The sequence below is a fragment of the Ochotona curzoniae genome, unplaced genomic scaffold, assembly GCF_017591425.1.
Source record: "Ochotona curzoniae isolate NIBS_2020 unplaced genomic scaffold, NIBS_Ocur_1.0 scaffold_3208, whole genome shotgun sequence".
NCBI classification, from domain to species: Eukaryota; Metazoa; Chordata; class Mammalia; order Lagomorpha; family Ochotonidae; genus Ochotona; species Ochotona curzoniae.
Window position 1 is genome coordinate 31,073,491 of NW_024467106.1, and position 16,797 is coordinate 31,090,287.

Genomic DNA, 16,797 nt, shown 5'->3' on the forward strand with positions numbered 1-16,797 from the left:
AAAACTGCCCACTAAATACTGGCTTAGAAACATTATCTGGGCCCGGCATGATAGTGTCACGGTTAAACTCTTCGCCTTGAATGCCTCAGGATCCCATATGGATGCCGGTTCTAATCCCAGTTGCTCCACTTACCATCCAGCTCCTTGCTTGTGGCCTGTGAAAGCAGTCAAGGACGCCCAAAGCTTTGGGACCCTGTACCCGCATAGGAGACCGGGAAGAGGCTCCTGGCTTTGGATTGACTCAGCTCCAGCCATTGCGGCTGCTTGGGGAGTGAACCATCAGATGGAAGATCTTCCTCTCTGTATATCTGCCTTTCTAATAAAAATAAATATATCTTTAAACAAAGAAACATGATCTAATTGAAATAACTCTTCATATAATATTAAGTAAAAACAGAAAGTTGAGAAATGTATAGAAAAAGCCAACTTTCATTCATTGTATTCATAATAGAAACCTGTAAATTAAAATGCTAAGAGCAGCCATCTCTTAGGGATAGTACAAGTTAAATACAAATACATAAGTCCACACAGTGATTGCGTACAGTTTTTGTAATAAGAAAACTTTTATGAGGGTTTTCTTTCAAAGATATCACAGAAAATAAAAGCTAAATATCTAAAAGTCATCTATTGTGGCTGAAACCAGTTTGGAGTTTCCACTTCAGGAATGTGTGAGTGCTGGGGTCTGAATGTGTGCCCCAAAGCTCAGGGGTTGGAAGCTGAGCAACCCCCGGGCATCAGCACTTTCAAAATTGGGGCCATTGTGAACGGTTAACACCATTATCATGGGAGTGGCTTAGTTAGTAAGGAAAGGGACTCCTGGATAAAAGCTGGGCTCTGCCCCCTCCTCCCTTCTGCCTCTGCTGTGGGGGAAGCGGGGTGTTGACACAGAGACAGGCCCCTCAACCCTAGACTAGCCAGCCTCCCCAGTGGTAGGCAACGCATTTCCATTCTTCAGAAATTACTCAGCCTCCTCATGTACCCTTGTGGGAGATGCAGAAGCTGCTGGCTTCAGATCAGTTCAGCTCTGGTTATTGAGGCCACTTCGGGACTGTAACAGCAGATGGAAGATGCTTCTGTCTGTCTCTCCTTCTCTCTGTAAATCTGTAAATCTGCAAATGTTTGGCACTGTGCCAGAAAACCAGGAAGTCACAAAGCCAGAAGCCAGGAATCAGAAGCCTTTTCCAGGTCTCCCATGCAGGTAGACCATGCTTTGGGCCATCATCCACTGCTCTCCAAGGTCACAATCAGGGAGTTGGATGGGAAAGCAGAGTAGCTGGGGCATAAATCATTGCCCATAAGGAATCCCAGTGCTTGCAAGGGGAGAAATTAGCCAACTGAGCCATCGCACTGGGTCCTGCTATTCTCTTGTAGCAGCACAAAATGAACAAAGACACCTAGCCAAGACTGACAGAATTTTATGGGTTTTCAGTGTGTTTGTTTACACAGTTGTTTATAAAGATATATTAATTTAAGCGGTAACTTTCACAGCTCTTTTATACAATTCCACCATAGGAATTACTCCACTCAGTAAAAACTTGCGGGGCAGAATTAAATAGTTTGGTGTGTAAAAGGTTTATAAAGATCCAGATGTGGAATCACATGAGGAGACACTGACCTGCATGGTTGTCATGGTAGACTATCAGTCCGCCTCAGTCATGGTAGACCATCCGCTGTCACCTGCTGCTTAAAATTCTTGCTGGGTTTCTGCGTGATGGCTCACTTTCTTAGTCATCCTCCCATCTCAAGGTCCAACTGAGCCCTCATTATAAAGATGCCCTTCTTCCTCTGCAGCATGGCCTTCTCCCCCTGGGCTGCTGTCCTCCTGTTTCTGCATTCTTTCTTCCATACTCATTTCCCTGTTGAGTTCACGCACAGTCATGGATGGCATCACCTATCGCTGCACATGTAACTTCTGATGGAAAATTGCCTTGTCTCCCTGGGTGTGGGCGCGTGTCCTGTGGTAGCCGCAGGTATCAGAGCTTCTGAGAGCAGGAATGGGGAGCATTTCGCAATGCAGCTATGCAAGGGAGAGACTTCCGGGAGGAGTGCAGGGCAAGTTGTTGGTATCAATGGCATGGAATTCCTTTTCCTCTCCTCATGAAACAGACCAAATAAAAACAGTATAAAATTAGAAAGAAAGGAAAAAAGAAGAGCCTGTGTTTAAAATTCTTGGTTAATGGTGTCATGCCTTGTTTGGGGAAGGAACAAACTAAGTAAATGCAGTAACTGGCCAATAGAAAAAATGAGACATAGTCAAAATTTAAAATGTCTGCTCTTCAAAAGATTCTCTGTGGGGCTGGCATTGTGGCTTTTTGGGTTGAGCTGCTGCCTGCAATGCCAGCATCCCATATGGGTACCAGTTTGAGTCCTGGATGTGCCCACTTCTAATTCAATCTGCTAATGTAATTGGGAAAGCAGCAGCAGATGCCCCAAGTACTTGGGCCTCTGTACCAATGCTGGAGACCTAGCAAAAGCTCCTGACTCCTGGTTGCAGCCTGGCCCAGTGCTGACCATGTATCAGAGCAGTGACTGGGGGCCCAGGAGAGTGCAGTGTAGCAGTAGATAGCCTGCTTCTCTCCCCCTCTCTCCTTGATGCTTGAGAGAGAAAGAGAGAGAGAGAGAGAGAGAGAGAGAGAGAGAGAGAGAGAGAAGAAAGATGCCCACATTTTGAACCAGAATACCAGGAACTCTGGCTCCTGACTCCAGCTTTTGTGAGAGCAGACCTTGGGCAGTGATGGAGATCCAGACTCTTGGTTCTCAGCTCCCAGCTTTGATTCGGCCCAGCCTAAGCTGTTCTGGGCATTTGGGAAGGGAACCAGTAAACAGGAGTGCTCTCTTTTTTTCTTCCTCTGCCTCTCAAGTGAATAAATTTTTAAAAGATGCTCAACATGGGGCGCGGTGCCATGGCTTAGCAGCTAAAGTCTTCGTGTTGAACGCACCCGGATCCCATATGGGCGCCGGTTCTACATTGGCCATGCGCTCACTTGGGGAGTGAATCATCGGACGGAAGATCTTCCTCTCTGTCTCTCCTCCTCTCTGTATATCTGACTTTCCAATAAATAAATAAATCTCTAAAAAAAAAAAGATGCTCAACATCAACATTCATTGGGAAAATGCAAATAAAAACCATGAGATACCATTACACATCTATTCGAATTTTTTTTCTGGAAGCCAACAATATCAAATGCTGGCAAGGACGCAGATCAACTAGAACACCTCACACAATGTTTTGAAAAGAACAAAAAAAAAAATAGGAAGAGGGGTAAATTGTATAGTCAACTTTAGAAAACAAGAACCCAAGATTCCACTCTTGGATAATTATACAAGAAAAATGCAAATACATGACCACAAGAAGAGGGGTTATTTCAAAGGTTTTTTTGTTTGTTTGTTTTTTGTGATCATTAGTGTCTGACCAACATGCCATCCCAGAAAGTAAATCAATCCATTGGTGGTACAGGATTATATAAGGACTACCAGCCTTCTGAGGCATGAAAGGAACGAGCTTTCTCTCCAGGGAGAATGGAGTACATGAAGACATTTGCTGTGCAATCCACAGGAGGTGGAATGTAATTTGTACAGCCTATCATCATTAGCCATAAAATTTTAAAAATCAAGTCCAACTTATGCTAAGAGTTGAAACATGCTTTTTATTTTTTAAAGATGTATTTATTTTTATTGAAAAATCAGATATACAGAGAGGAGGAGAAACAGAGAAAAAGCTTTCATTCGTTGATTCACTCCCCAAGCTGCCACAGTGGCTGGAGCTGAGCTAATCCAAAGCCAGGAGCCAGGAGCTTCTTCCAAGTCTCCCACATGGGTACAGGGTCCCAAGGCTTTGGCCATCCTCGACTGTTTTCCCAGACCATAGCAGGGTGCTGGATGGGAAGTGGTGCCGCTGGGACATGAACTGGTGCCCATATGAAGATTAACCACAGCCCACCACTGGGCCTGAAACATGCTACTTTTTATCAGAGAACTAATGCAGAACACTTCTGCAAAATATGATTGGAGCCTGGACCTTGCAAGAAGCTAGAGAATCATCTTGTTACTGGCCAGACCCCTGGTACATTCACACACACACACACACACACATACGAGATAGGCAGGAGTGTCCTGGGGCCACGCCACAGGGAGGAGCAGGCTGCTAGAACCACAGATGGATAAGGTTTTTACCTGTAATTTCACTTACTCTTACTATACTCACTTTGAACTATCAGACCCCGGGAAGGCTTTCTGCATGTGCATAGAAAGGAGACACCAGGAAGCTAAAGCCTGCTAGCTGCCTTCTCTACCTTCCCACTTTCCGCTTTTCTCCCCAGCCCCTTAACTCATTGTCTGATGTTAAAATCACTCAAGCGATCTTGGGTTGCACCTAGAGGAAAGAATGGTCTAGGAAGAAGGTGCAGATAAGAAGTAAGACTGGGAGCAGTGAGTGAATTCAAGGGACAGATGTGTGTCATCCTTAGCCCCCAACATCCATGACCCCTTCTCAAGAGTGCACTGCTGTTCTTTCTGGCTCTTATGTGGAGCCTTGGAGGAGGATCAGATCAAGTCTGCCCCAAGGGCATCCCTAGGGACTCCGTCCACAGATCTTTCCTCTTTGTATCCAGAGTCAGGGACAGCAATCAAGGCACCTGCTGGAATTGTCCCTCTTCTGCAGAGTAACACAGAACCAAGGGATTGGTCAGCAGTGGAGGCAGTCCAGACAGCGGAGTAACAGTTCCTGTGACCGACACCTTGCAGTGCCAAGTGCCAAGCATCAGCTTTCCTTTCTATCCTGTGAGGTCTCCTCTCAGTGGAAGAAACAAACATTTCCATTTCCCCCTTCCTCCTCTGCTCCCGACCCTTTTCCAAGCCCTCTCAAAGGAACTCATGTCTACTATAGCTCTGATGTGTTTTCTTCCAGAAATTTCTAAGCATCTCACTCTGTTTTTAAAAATGCATGTGTGGTTGGCCCAGAGTGGTAGCCAAGTGACTAAAGTTCTTGCCTTGCACACATGAGGATCCATATAGGGACCAGTTCATGTCCTGGCTGCTCCACTTCCCATCCAGCTCCATGCTTGTGGTCTGGGAAAGCAGTCGAGGATGGCCAAAGCCTTGGGACCCTGCACCCGCATGGGAGACTTGGAAGAAGCTTCTGGCTCCTGGCTTTCGATTGGTTCAGCCTCTGGCCATTGCAGCCATTTGGGAAGTGAACCAGAGGATGGAAGATTTTTTTTTTCTATGTATCTCCTTCTCTCTGTATGCCTGCCTTTCCAATAAAATAAGGCTTTTAAAAATGCATGTGTGAGGCTAGTGCTATGATGTTAGTGAGTTAGGCTGTCAGCTTCCTCCTTTTCCACTTCTTACCCATCTGCCTGCTAATGTGCCTGGGAAAGCAGCAGAGGATGGCTCAAGTGCCTGGGTCCCTGTCACTCATGTGGGAGACCCAGGAAAACTCCTGGTTCCAGTCTACCACAGCCATTTGCTCATTCACTCCCCACATGATCTTTATGGCCAGAGATAGGGCCAAACTGAAGCCAAAGACAGGAGTTTCTGCCAAGAGGCCCAAGGCCCTGAGTCATCCTCTGCTGCTTTTCCAGGCCATTTCAGACAGCTGGATCAGAAGTGAGGCCTAAATGGGATGCTGGTGCCACAGGCTGAGAGGCTTAGCCTACTATACCACAGTACCAGACCCATCAAATAATAAAAAAAAAAACTTTTAAAGATGCATGTATAATATACATATGACTTTTAAAATGATTTATTTATTTTTATTGGAAATGCAGATTTATAGAGAGGAAGATCTTCCATTTACTGATACATTCCCCAAGCGGCTACAATAGCTAGAGCTGAGCCAATCTGAAGTCAGGAGCTCCCTTTGGTCTTCCCATATGGATATAGGGTCCCAACGACTTGAGTCATCCTCCACTGCTTTCCCAGGCCATAATCAGGGAGCTGAACGGGAAGGAGAGCAACCAGGACATGAACCAGCATTCATATGTGATGCCAGCACTTGTAAGCATTAGTGAGTTGAGCCCCACACCAGATCCAGAAATAGGATTGTTTTATGCATATTGTGATGCAACCTAATGTGGTTTTCTTTTTTTCTTTCTTTCTTTCTTTTTTTTTTTTTTTTTTGCATCTTCTCATTTAATTAAAATGGTACACATGAAAACCCTGTCAGAATGAAAGCATAAGGATAGGGACAGATGCTATTAACCTCACTATTATGAAATCCCTTCATGACACTCTCAATAGGTAGGATCTGGGCTTGTATTCAGCCCAACGAGTGTTCTATAGATGTAAGCAGAATGTTCAACAGAAAGGTTCCTGCAGGCAGCAGGGAGCAGACTCCCAGCAAGGAAGTCTCATGACGAAGGAAACCTTTCAGGAGCAAAATGGCCACAACAGATAGAATAGACACCAGCCTCAGTGGTGATGGGATAACACAAAAACCAGCTGAGCAGCTAACGTGACAGCCGAGCTGAAGAAGCAAGATTTGGGTGACAGTGGTAGCCAGTGAAATGGAGAGGCCCTTGTACTGAATTTTAAGAAGGTGTCCTAGCAGGGTAAAAGAAACAAATTACATCTCTAGAGGAGCTAGATTCGAATCCCAGCTGATCTGGAATGTACCTGCCCTACAGGAAGGCAAGGCACTTCCTGTTTCACATCTCAGTTTGCAGGCCAATAAAATGGAAGGTTTTGGAATAGCAGAGCCTTTAATTAATTTCCTCCCCAGCAGAATGTGTGTGTGTGTGTTGCTTTCAGAAAGATCCTAAAAGAAATCTTGTTTATAAAGTAAACCAAGGCAAGACTGTCCTGATTGAAGCATATGCCCTATCTCTCCTCCATTCCACTCCTCTCAGCCACTTCTGAGGCATTCTTAAGGAATCTCCAGGGGCTAAGGAACAAAGTTTAAGAAATATATACTCCATACTACCTGCTCTATAGCCAATGACCCAAGGAAGGAAACTTGGCAGAGGTACCTAGGAAAACAGTACTGACTTTAACAAGAGTTGCCATGGAGTCATACCATAGAAAGCATGAATTGATTTCTTTTCTACATTTGCCTGCTTCTCCTTACAGATTAAACCCAATTCAACGTTTAAAATATCATCCAAGCAGCCTTGCGTTAATGGTAATCTAACCCCTATATAAACAACATGGACACTAATAATTCCTAGTGCTGAACAATTGTACTCATTTGCATTCAAGAGCCTCAAATCATTCTAGTTCTTCCTAACCAAGACAAAATTTGTTCCCCTAGCTCTGTCATCTAAGTTAAATAAGTCAATAAAATTTCTTATTCTATTCTACCTGCTTGAGGGAAATCAAATGAATCCGATGTCTCCTTCATTCAGTCCTCAGCTCTTTGCAGAGAGCCTTCAAGTCTGCCTTAGCACCCTTCACTCTTCCTTGCTCTGGTCGACCCTGAATGTTCCATGCAGGTGGTTTGTTCCAGTTTGGGATCAGCTCGACATTTGCAAGCATCTAAATGCAAAGAGCCTGTGACTTATGCCTGGCTTAAAGGGGACTTAATTCAGCCAAATGTCCTTCCTAAAATAAACATCCAGCTTTGAACACTGCTCGGAAACTACTCCTTTCTTGCTATAACTTAGCTGCTCCTGGTCTATCAGAAGCAGGCTGCTAAACCTTTTGGTCTAAAAGTAAATTATGCAGTTATCTAGCCTGGAGATACAAAACCACCCAAGACTCAAGGCCAGGAGAAACACATTAATTATGGGAGTCAATGGAAGCATCCTGACTCCCAATCCTTCAATCTACCCCCAAATAGGGAAGTGTTCACCTCTTGCTGTTGCACAAGTCAAGTAATCACCAAGGTGACCTGGTGCATCAATATTAGAAATTAAGCCTCATTCACTACCACTCTTCATCATGTCCATTTCATATTCCTCTACCAGGTCTGAGGAATGGCGGGGCCGTGGCCGTGGGCCTGAGTACCCGACAGGTTGGTTAGTTTCGGAAGTGGGGAGTAGGAGGTCCGGCTGTACCCCTAAGGATAAAGCCAGCCAGCACAGTCACAGTCCATGAGGTGTGTGGGGTGGCTAAGCCCTCACGGTTTCCTGTGCTCCAGTTGTCTTGGTAACCTGAAGCCTCCCTATTTGTGTTGGCATCATGGAGCCAAGAGCGGAAGCAAAGCTAGAGCAACAGCAAGATCTGCAGGGAAAAAATGTGGGTAATGCAGCAGTTCTGCCACAGGAGGGTCATACCTAGGGCACAGGACGTGGTAAAAAGCCTGCTCTCTGGTTTCTACCTCCAGCACTTCTGATGCAGAATGAGTCCACAGGAACATTCAGTTCTGAAAGCCTACCTCCTATCAAGCTAGAGGCCGTGCTCTTCAAACTCTAGCTAAGCAAGCAAATCAGCAGATGGGGATACACGGCATCTGTCTTCCAACGTGGGGAGGGGGTAGGACTTTGTCTTCCTGGAGACTGCTTTCAGTTGTCATGACTTGGAGGGTACCACTGGCATCTGCTGCTAAACATCCCACAAAGGTTTGTCTTGCCCAACATGGTAACAGAGCCCTATCTACCAAGCTCTGTGCCCATAAGGATTTTCTGCTCTATAGACCCCATTGATTTCCACCTATGGAAACTCAAATGCCATACTGACAGTTGGAGAACATGGTCCACAAAATTACATGAAAACTTTTGGAGAAAGTCTGAGAGTCCAGACATGATCTCTCTTCTTTAAAATAGTGAATTTAATGCAAAGTGATGGATAAGGAGGAGAGAAGAACAGAAATGGGACTTCAGGCAATCAGAGTGAGTCCAAAAAGAGGCGAAGGAGGAAATAGGCATGGGGTGACAGCAGGGGAAGTCACTGCTGCTCCCTTGGTGAAAGCAGCCATGATATGTCACTGCAAGATGGGTAGAGACAGTATGCCCACTAAAAATGTCACAGAAGCACAAAATGAAAGGCAAAGCAAGGGTAAATGGACACATTAATAGCACAAGTAGCCTTAGCATTTGCCAAGTGTAGATTTGGTATGAAAAGAAAACAGTGGAGACCCTTCGGCAAAAAGAGGTTCAAAGAATACATCTCCAGCAAAAACTGAAACATGGAAGGACTTGTGGGAAGCCAGGTGATACACGAGCAAGGGATAAGTTTTACAACTCTTTACCTATTGGTCTTAACTAGTCCAGAGAAGGGTAGGTACAGCAAACACTCCCAGGTTTTCCTGAGCAGAGATCAAGGGAAAGCACCACGGTAAGAACACACTGAAGAACTGTTCTCGGACAGGCAGGAGAGCAGAGGGCAGTGTTCAGAGAGAATGGAGGAGAAAGGCTCAGAGGAAGAAAGGGAGAGGCTGGCACAATGGCTCAACTGGTTAATCCTCCATCTCCAAGTGCAGAATCCCATATGTTCATGTCCCACTGCTCCACTTCCCATCCAGCAACCTGCGTACGGCCTAGGAAAGCAGGGGAGGATGGCTCAAGTCCTTGGGACCCTATACCCGCATGGGAGACCCAGAACAGGCTCCTGGCTCTGGGCTTCAGATTGACTCAGCACTGGCCATTGCAGCCATTTGGGCAATGAATCAGTGAATGGAAGATCTTTCCTTCTCTGCCTCTCTTTAAATCTGCCTTTCTAATAAGAAGAAATATTTAAAAAAAAAAAAAAAGTGGGAGGAGGAGATTTGGTAGTCACTATGGAAGCTCAAGAGAGGAACTTCAAAGACTAAATTGGGAATTTCAGAAAGTTTGGCTTGGGGGATATGGAGTGTGAGACACATTCTTCTTTCTCCCTCCTAGGAGAGCTCCAATTACAGTTGACTGAAGGAGGGGTGAACTGGCATTGTGCCTGAGCAGGTTAAGCCACCACCTACAATACCAGCATCCCATATGAGCACCAGTTCATGTCCCAGCTGCTCCATTTCCAACATGGCTCCCTGCTAATGACCTGGGAAAAGCAGTTGAGGATGGCCCAAGTGTCTGGGCCCTTGCCACTCATTTGGGACACTCGTTTGAAAGGGACTTGTGGCCCCTGGCTCCTAACTGGTCAAGCTCAGGCTACTGTGGTCAATTGGGTATGAACCAGAAAAGAGGAAATCTCTTTTTCTCTCTGTAGCTTTCAAATAAAATAAAATAAATCTTAAAATAAAACATTTTAAAAAATTGAGTGGGCATTTAAGATCTTTCTGCCACTCCTTCTCTGTATATCTGACTTTCCAATAAAAATAAACAAATCTTTAAAATTGAGTGGGCATTTGGCACAAGTGTTCAAGCCACTGCCTGGGACCCCTATACTCCATGACAGGGAGTACCTGGGTTCAGACCCCAACCTGCTTCTGATCCCAGCTTCCTGCTGACATGCATTCCGAGACACTGCTGTTGACTACAGCACCGGCATCCCTGTCATCCACACAGGAGGCCCAGATTGAGCTTGCAGCTCCCAGTTTTAGCCTGGAATTTGGAGAGTGAATGAACAGGTAGGGGAATCTCTCTCTTTCTCTGAGGCTTTGGGAGTTGGGACTGGGCTTTTTCTCAGTTGACATTGAGGATGCCTTGCACACAGATCCTAGAGCACTGTTACACAATTTTTTTTTAACCACTCTTGACAGTCACACGTCAAGGTACCAACTCCCAGAGGATTTACAGCCATACTAACCCAACAGCCACTTGCCTCTTCTGCTTGCTTACCAGTGAGGATGAAAGAAAATGGAAAACTCAGCAGCCAGGTGTGGCTAATGAACAACACAGGAGAACAGCTCCCTTGCTGCAGGAAGGCCTCCAGGATAGCGCTGGAGCACAGAGAAAACAAACCATTTCCACATTGCTAATGAGCTGCCGTATTAGAAAACATGGCTTTCTCCACATCATTTCGAAGATCAGAAACGAGAAGAGGGGAGAAGTGAGTGGATAAGCAAGACAAACCAAGTCTGAAGCAACTAAAGCCAGGGAACAGCGGATGCAGGAGAAAGACGCCCATTCCATTCAGTACAAATAGTCCAACAAAGAAGATTTAAAATATGGAGGACTTCCAAGTGGTTCCATTTAAGCCTTTTCTTCTTTTTTTAAAGAGTAATCCATGCAATGTGGTGGCACATCAGGCTAATTCACCCTGTGATGTCATATATTGGTGCCATCCCATATTGGTGCCAATTTGTGTCTCGGCTGCTCACTTTCCATTCAGCTCCCTGTTTATGGCCTGGGAAAGCAGCAGAGGTGGCCCAAGTCCTTGGGATCCTGTACCAGTGTGGGAGAGCCGGAAGAAGCTCCTGGCTTCTGGCTTCAGCTCAGCTCAGCTCTGGCCATTGTGACCCCTTGAGGAGTGAATCAGCAGATGGAAGACTTCTCTCTCTCTCTCTGTAAAATTTGCCTTTTAAATAAAATCAATTTAAAAAGTGTAATTCGGGTCCGGCGCGGTGGTGCAAGTGGTTAAAGGTCCTCGCCTTGCACGCCCAGGATCCCATATGGGCGCCGGTTCTAATCCCGGAAGCCCCGCTTCCCTTCCAGCTCCCTGCTTGTGGCCCGGGAAAGCAGTCGAGGACGGCCCAAAGCTTTGGGAACCTGCACCCGCGTGGGAGACCCGGAAGAGGCTCCTGGCTTCGGATCGGCATAGTATCGGCCCGTTGCGCTCACTTGGGGAGTGAATCATCGGACGGAAGATCTTCCTCTCTGTCTCTCCTCTCTGTATATCCGCCTTTCCAATGAAAAAATAATAAAAATAAATCTTTAAAAAAAAAAGTGTAATTCACAAATGATATGAAGAACCACAGTGAAATATTAAAAACCATTACCACCCCAAGCAGATTGTGGAGCAAGCAGAAAAGCAAGTGTTTAAGTAGGGGTTGATGTGATGGTGCAGTGGGGCTAGGCAGCAGCCTGTAAGCCACTGTGGGCATCCCATTTTGAAGCACTAGTTCAAGATTCAGCTACTTCATGGTTGGTTGGTTTGTTTTTAAATCCAACTTCCTGCTAATGTGCCTAGGAAGGCAGAGGAAGATGACTCAAGGCCCTTGGGCTGCTGCCTGGATGCTGTTCCAGACTCCTGACTCCAGCCTGGTCAGATCCTGGCTGTGGCTATTGTCATTTGGGGTATAAACCAGAGGAATGAAGATCTCTCTCCCTCTGTTTCTATTTTGCACTGATTTTTACATAAATAACTCCTTCCTTTTAAGCATATGAACAGTTAAGGAATTCAGTAAAATAATAATAATAATAATAATAATAATAGTGGTTAGCCGGGATTTAATTGGTGGTGAGAACTATTATAAATATAACCATTTAAAAGAGATTTTATTTCTTTATTTAAAAGGTAGACTTACTGTAAGTGAATCTTTCATCTGCTGGTTCACCCCCCAACTGGCCACAACAGTGGAAGCTAGGCCAGTTCAAAGTCAGAAACCAGCAGCCTCCTCTGGCTATCCCACATGGAAGCAGGGCCACGCACTCGGGCCATCTTCTACCTTCCAAGGGGCCCTAGAGGAAAGCTGGATGGGAATTGGAGCAGCCAGGACTTGAGAACTGGTGCCCATGTGATCCCATTGCAAATTGGCAGTTTTCCCTACCATACAAACTCCTAAAAATGTTTGTAAGCAGAAAAAAACAGCAAAGAAAACCTTGTAAGCAAAGTTCAATAGGGGTTAGTGATGGAGGGTTGACTATGGTTGAAATCAGTACCACAACCTAAGCCACATTTACAATCTTCTACCATTGAGACGTTTGAGTATTCCAGCTTCATGTTTCTTCGATGCAAGCCTTTCATCCCATCCTATCTTCCTCCATTCTCAACGCATCCTCCTTGATGGGGGTCTCTCCATCTACATAGAAGTGATTTTCCTCGCATCCTTCTCCAGTTTGAACGCAAGATGAATGCTGTTAAACTTTTATCCTGTGGGCCCGGCGCAGTGGCCTAGCAGCTAAAGTCCTTGACTTAAATGTGCTGGGATCCCATATAGGCGATGGTTCTAATCCCGGTGGCCCCGCTTCCCATCCAGCTCCCTGCCTGTGGCCTGGGAAAGCAATCAAGGATGGCCCAAAGCTTTGGGACCCTACACCTGTGTGGGAGACAAGGAAGAAGTTCCTGGCTCCTGGCTTCGGATCGGCATAGCATCGGCCGTTGCGCTCACTTGGGGAGTGAATTACCGGATGGAAGATCTTCCTCTCTGTCTCTCCTCCTCTCTGTATATCTGACTTTCCAATAAATAAATAAATCTTAAAAAAAAAAAAAACTTTTATCCTGTGAATTTACCTATCATCTTCCAGCTCGATATTTAACTGGCTTGATTTTAATGCAACATATTGAATATACATATGCAAGTACATATTCACACATTAGCTTATGGTTCTATTTTCTGTGTGTGTGTCTGTACATGACAACAATCAAGTACACACGTGTGATAGCATCTATTGTTTACAGACATTACGTTTTGCACCAGGAATACAAGATTTACAGGGCTTGCTACAATGGTTCAGTGACTAAATCATCACCTTGTCAAGTGCAAAGATCGCAAATGAGTACCAGTTTGTGTCCTGGTTGCTCCACTCCCGTCCAACTCCCTGCTTGTAGCCTGGGAAAGCAATACAGGATGGGACCCTGTACCTGCATAGGAGACTTGGAAGAAGCTCCTGATCGGCTCAGTTCCAGCCATTGCAGCCACTTGGATAATAAACCAGAAGATGAAGATCTTTCTGTCTTTCCTTCTCTCCATAAGTCTGCTCTGCCTTTTCAATAAAAAATAAATGAGTTTAGAACAAACAAACAAACAAATTGGGGCCTGGCATGGTAGCCTAGTGGCTTATAAGTCCTTACCTGGCATGCGCCGGCATCCCACATGGGTGCCAGTTTGTAACCTGACAGCCCTGTTTCCCATCCAGCTCCCTGCTCGTGGTCTGGGAGCTGAGAATGGCCCAAAGCCTTAGGACCCTGAACCCATATGAGAGACCTGGAAGAAGCTCCTGGCTCTGGATTGGCTCAGCGCCGGCCATTGCAGCCACTTGGGGAGCGAATCAGTAGATGAAATACCTTCCTCTCTGTCTCTCCTCCTCTCTGTATATCTGACTTTCCAATAAAAAAAAATAAATCTTAAAAAAAAATTTTATAGTTACCTAGCACAACATCAAGTCTGAATTGTCACTTGATGGGTTTCTTGATAAAGGCTACATCATGTTTCTAGATGTAGAATACTGTCTTAAGAGACTAACATAGATGTACATTTCAGAAGCCTTTTTTTCCCTCTCTCTTTTTTTTTGGAGGCAAAATAATGGGAACATAAACATCTACTACTGCACTACAGGAAGAATATTTCATCACAATGAAGAAAGTTTAAGGAAAACCTCAGTTTGTAAACAGTTTAGAAAGGAGGGCAGGCAGAAGAGGACCATACAAAATAGATGATCAAAGCCTGACCTTTGGGAAAATCCAAGGTTTCCACAAAAAGAAGGAAGGAAAGGAGTTTAACAAAAGAGTGTTGAACATGGGAAAAAGCCAAAAAGGGCTGTGAGCTTAAAAAAAAAATCAGTGAAGAAGTATTCAGTGTGTGTTGGCAGAGAGAAGTGTAGAGATGAGGGGAGGGAGAGAATTTATAGTAGGGGAAGTCGGTGTGAAGTTTTCCTCTGAAGATGCCCAGCAGAGCAGGGCAGGCAGGCAGAGGCCGTGGGGGACACAAGAGGGCTACGCTGGGGCAGCAAGGCAGATGGCGGCAGGACCCCCAAGTGGGAGCTACTGCTGCTGCTTTTTATTAGTATTAACTGACCTATAGTTTCCTTATTTGGCACCAAAGGCAACAGTTGTTTAAGGATCTTTAAAATAAAGTCTAACAATCCTAATCCTTGCCATTGCCTCTGGCCCTAAGGAACACAGATTAGGGCTTTGGACAGAGTGTTAGTCTCCGAGACAAGTACCAAATGCCACAGTACAACTAATTTTGGAAGAGAAACCACACTACTGTATTGCTGTGTTGTTGAAACAAGCTCAGCTGTAAGATGGCTTTTGCATTCCACCAGCTTTATAGTTCCATCCACACCTGCAGAACACACCCTGCTTACAGTGGAAGATGGGGAGCCACTATGTACACTGTAACCCACTACCCCCATCCTAAGGAATTTTGATTTGGTTCCAGATACATAGAGTAGGTTAAAGGACTAAGTGAAAAAAAAAAAAGCTAAAAACAAGGATGGGGAAGAGGCAAAGCAACACTATGCCAGTGACACACAACACTGGAGGCATGGTCACCACACAATTGTCAGGTGACTGAGGGGATTAGCATAGACTTGACCATAGACAGGATAGATTAGACCACCTATGCTTTCCTGGCAGTCTCACTTTGGGTTTTACACCAAATAGCAAGTCCAACTTTTCCATTTTTATTCAACTTTTTATTAAAAAAAAAAAAGGCAACAACATACTTAAAATACTTGCTTGATGGCTTATAGTCAAGTATTTTAAATTTCTAAATAGGAGTATTTCCATGAATTGCACAGCAATGCTTTTTAAGCTTCCCCCACTCCCTGCTCCCACTCCCAGAAATCCTCAAATTCCTAGGTTTTCCAAGCATCCAAGATCCCTCCACCACCCTTAGAGGCCTTGACTCCACCCTCCCATTTACAGCGGGTCCTCTCCTATCACCTGGTCTCTAGGGACCTCACCACTCCCCATCTGCCCCAGACCCCTTGTTCCCTCCTCCAAGTTCTCTCTACCTGCCTAACTCAGTTCTATTACAAACTATGCATTCAGCACTTTTCTGCCCCTTCCACAAGCTTCCCCTGGTTCTTGCCGGCTCCCCCTCCCTCCCGGTCCCAATAGTCCCTCCTATCCGGCAGCAGGCAGGCAGGGGTCGGTGTGACTCACCGGAGGGCCGGCCTGGGGGGCCGGAATGTACTCACTTCCTCACCCTGCACACCTGCCCGCAATGCTGGAGTCTCGCCCAGCTAGGCCTCCGGCGGATGTTTTCCTTGTCCCTGCGAGGGTAGCGCATGCCAATCGCTGCACCCCTCATGACTGGTGCCCCAAACAGCACTCTCCCCAGACTCTGGGAGGGCTGGGCCCTAACCACTGACATCCTCTACCCTTCCCGGCTCACCCATCACCCTCACAGGCATGCATACTGGTAGAACCAGCACCTCACCCAACTTCTGGGAGAGGATCCCTGACTTGTCCTGGCCTCTTTGGAAATGGCCCTTAGACCTATCCCAACTTCATCCCAGGCAAGGAGCCCTCATCTTAGTCCCCTTACTATGCAGATACCAACCCCACTGGGCCCCCTTCACCACCAGCAAGGCCATCCAGTTAGCTCTAGGTTGTATAAGCAGAAGGTAGCCTATGACTCAGCCTCCTGTGTTATCAGCAGGCAGGTGCCAACAATTCAAGCAACACACACAGACAGTGACAAAACTACTGACCACTGACTGCATTTCTGAGCCCTGTTGCTAGACAGGCCTTCCAACACATCTGCTACTGCTGAGAGCTGTCCCAGGCCCTGCCTCCGGCACCCAGGTCTACCTTGCAACTTGCTGCTGCAGCCCTGAGTTCTCCCTTTCTGGCACTCCACTAAGCTGGAAAGGGTATCAGATCAGCCAAGGCCAAGCATGTTGGTATAATCTGATTTCCACCCCTTAAAGCTGACTTCTTAGAAGAGGCCAGCTATGCAGCCTGAGATACATGGTTGTTCCGGGGAAGTAAACAAGCTGGGCAGCCCTCTGAAAGTCAGTCAGAGGCTGCTCACTCGTATACAGGGTCACAAGCAGTGAGTGAGTCTTGGAGTACAAGACTGAGCTGAAACACAGGTCTTTAACGTGTGAAAGTGAAAGGCAGGCAGTTTGAACAGGGACTGTAGTTATCAAAGATAGC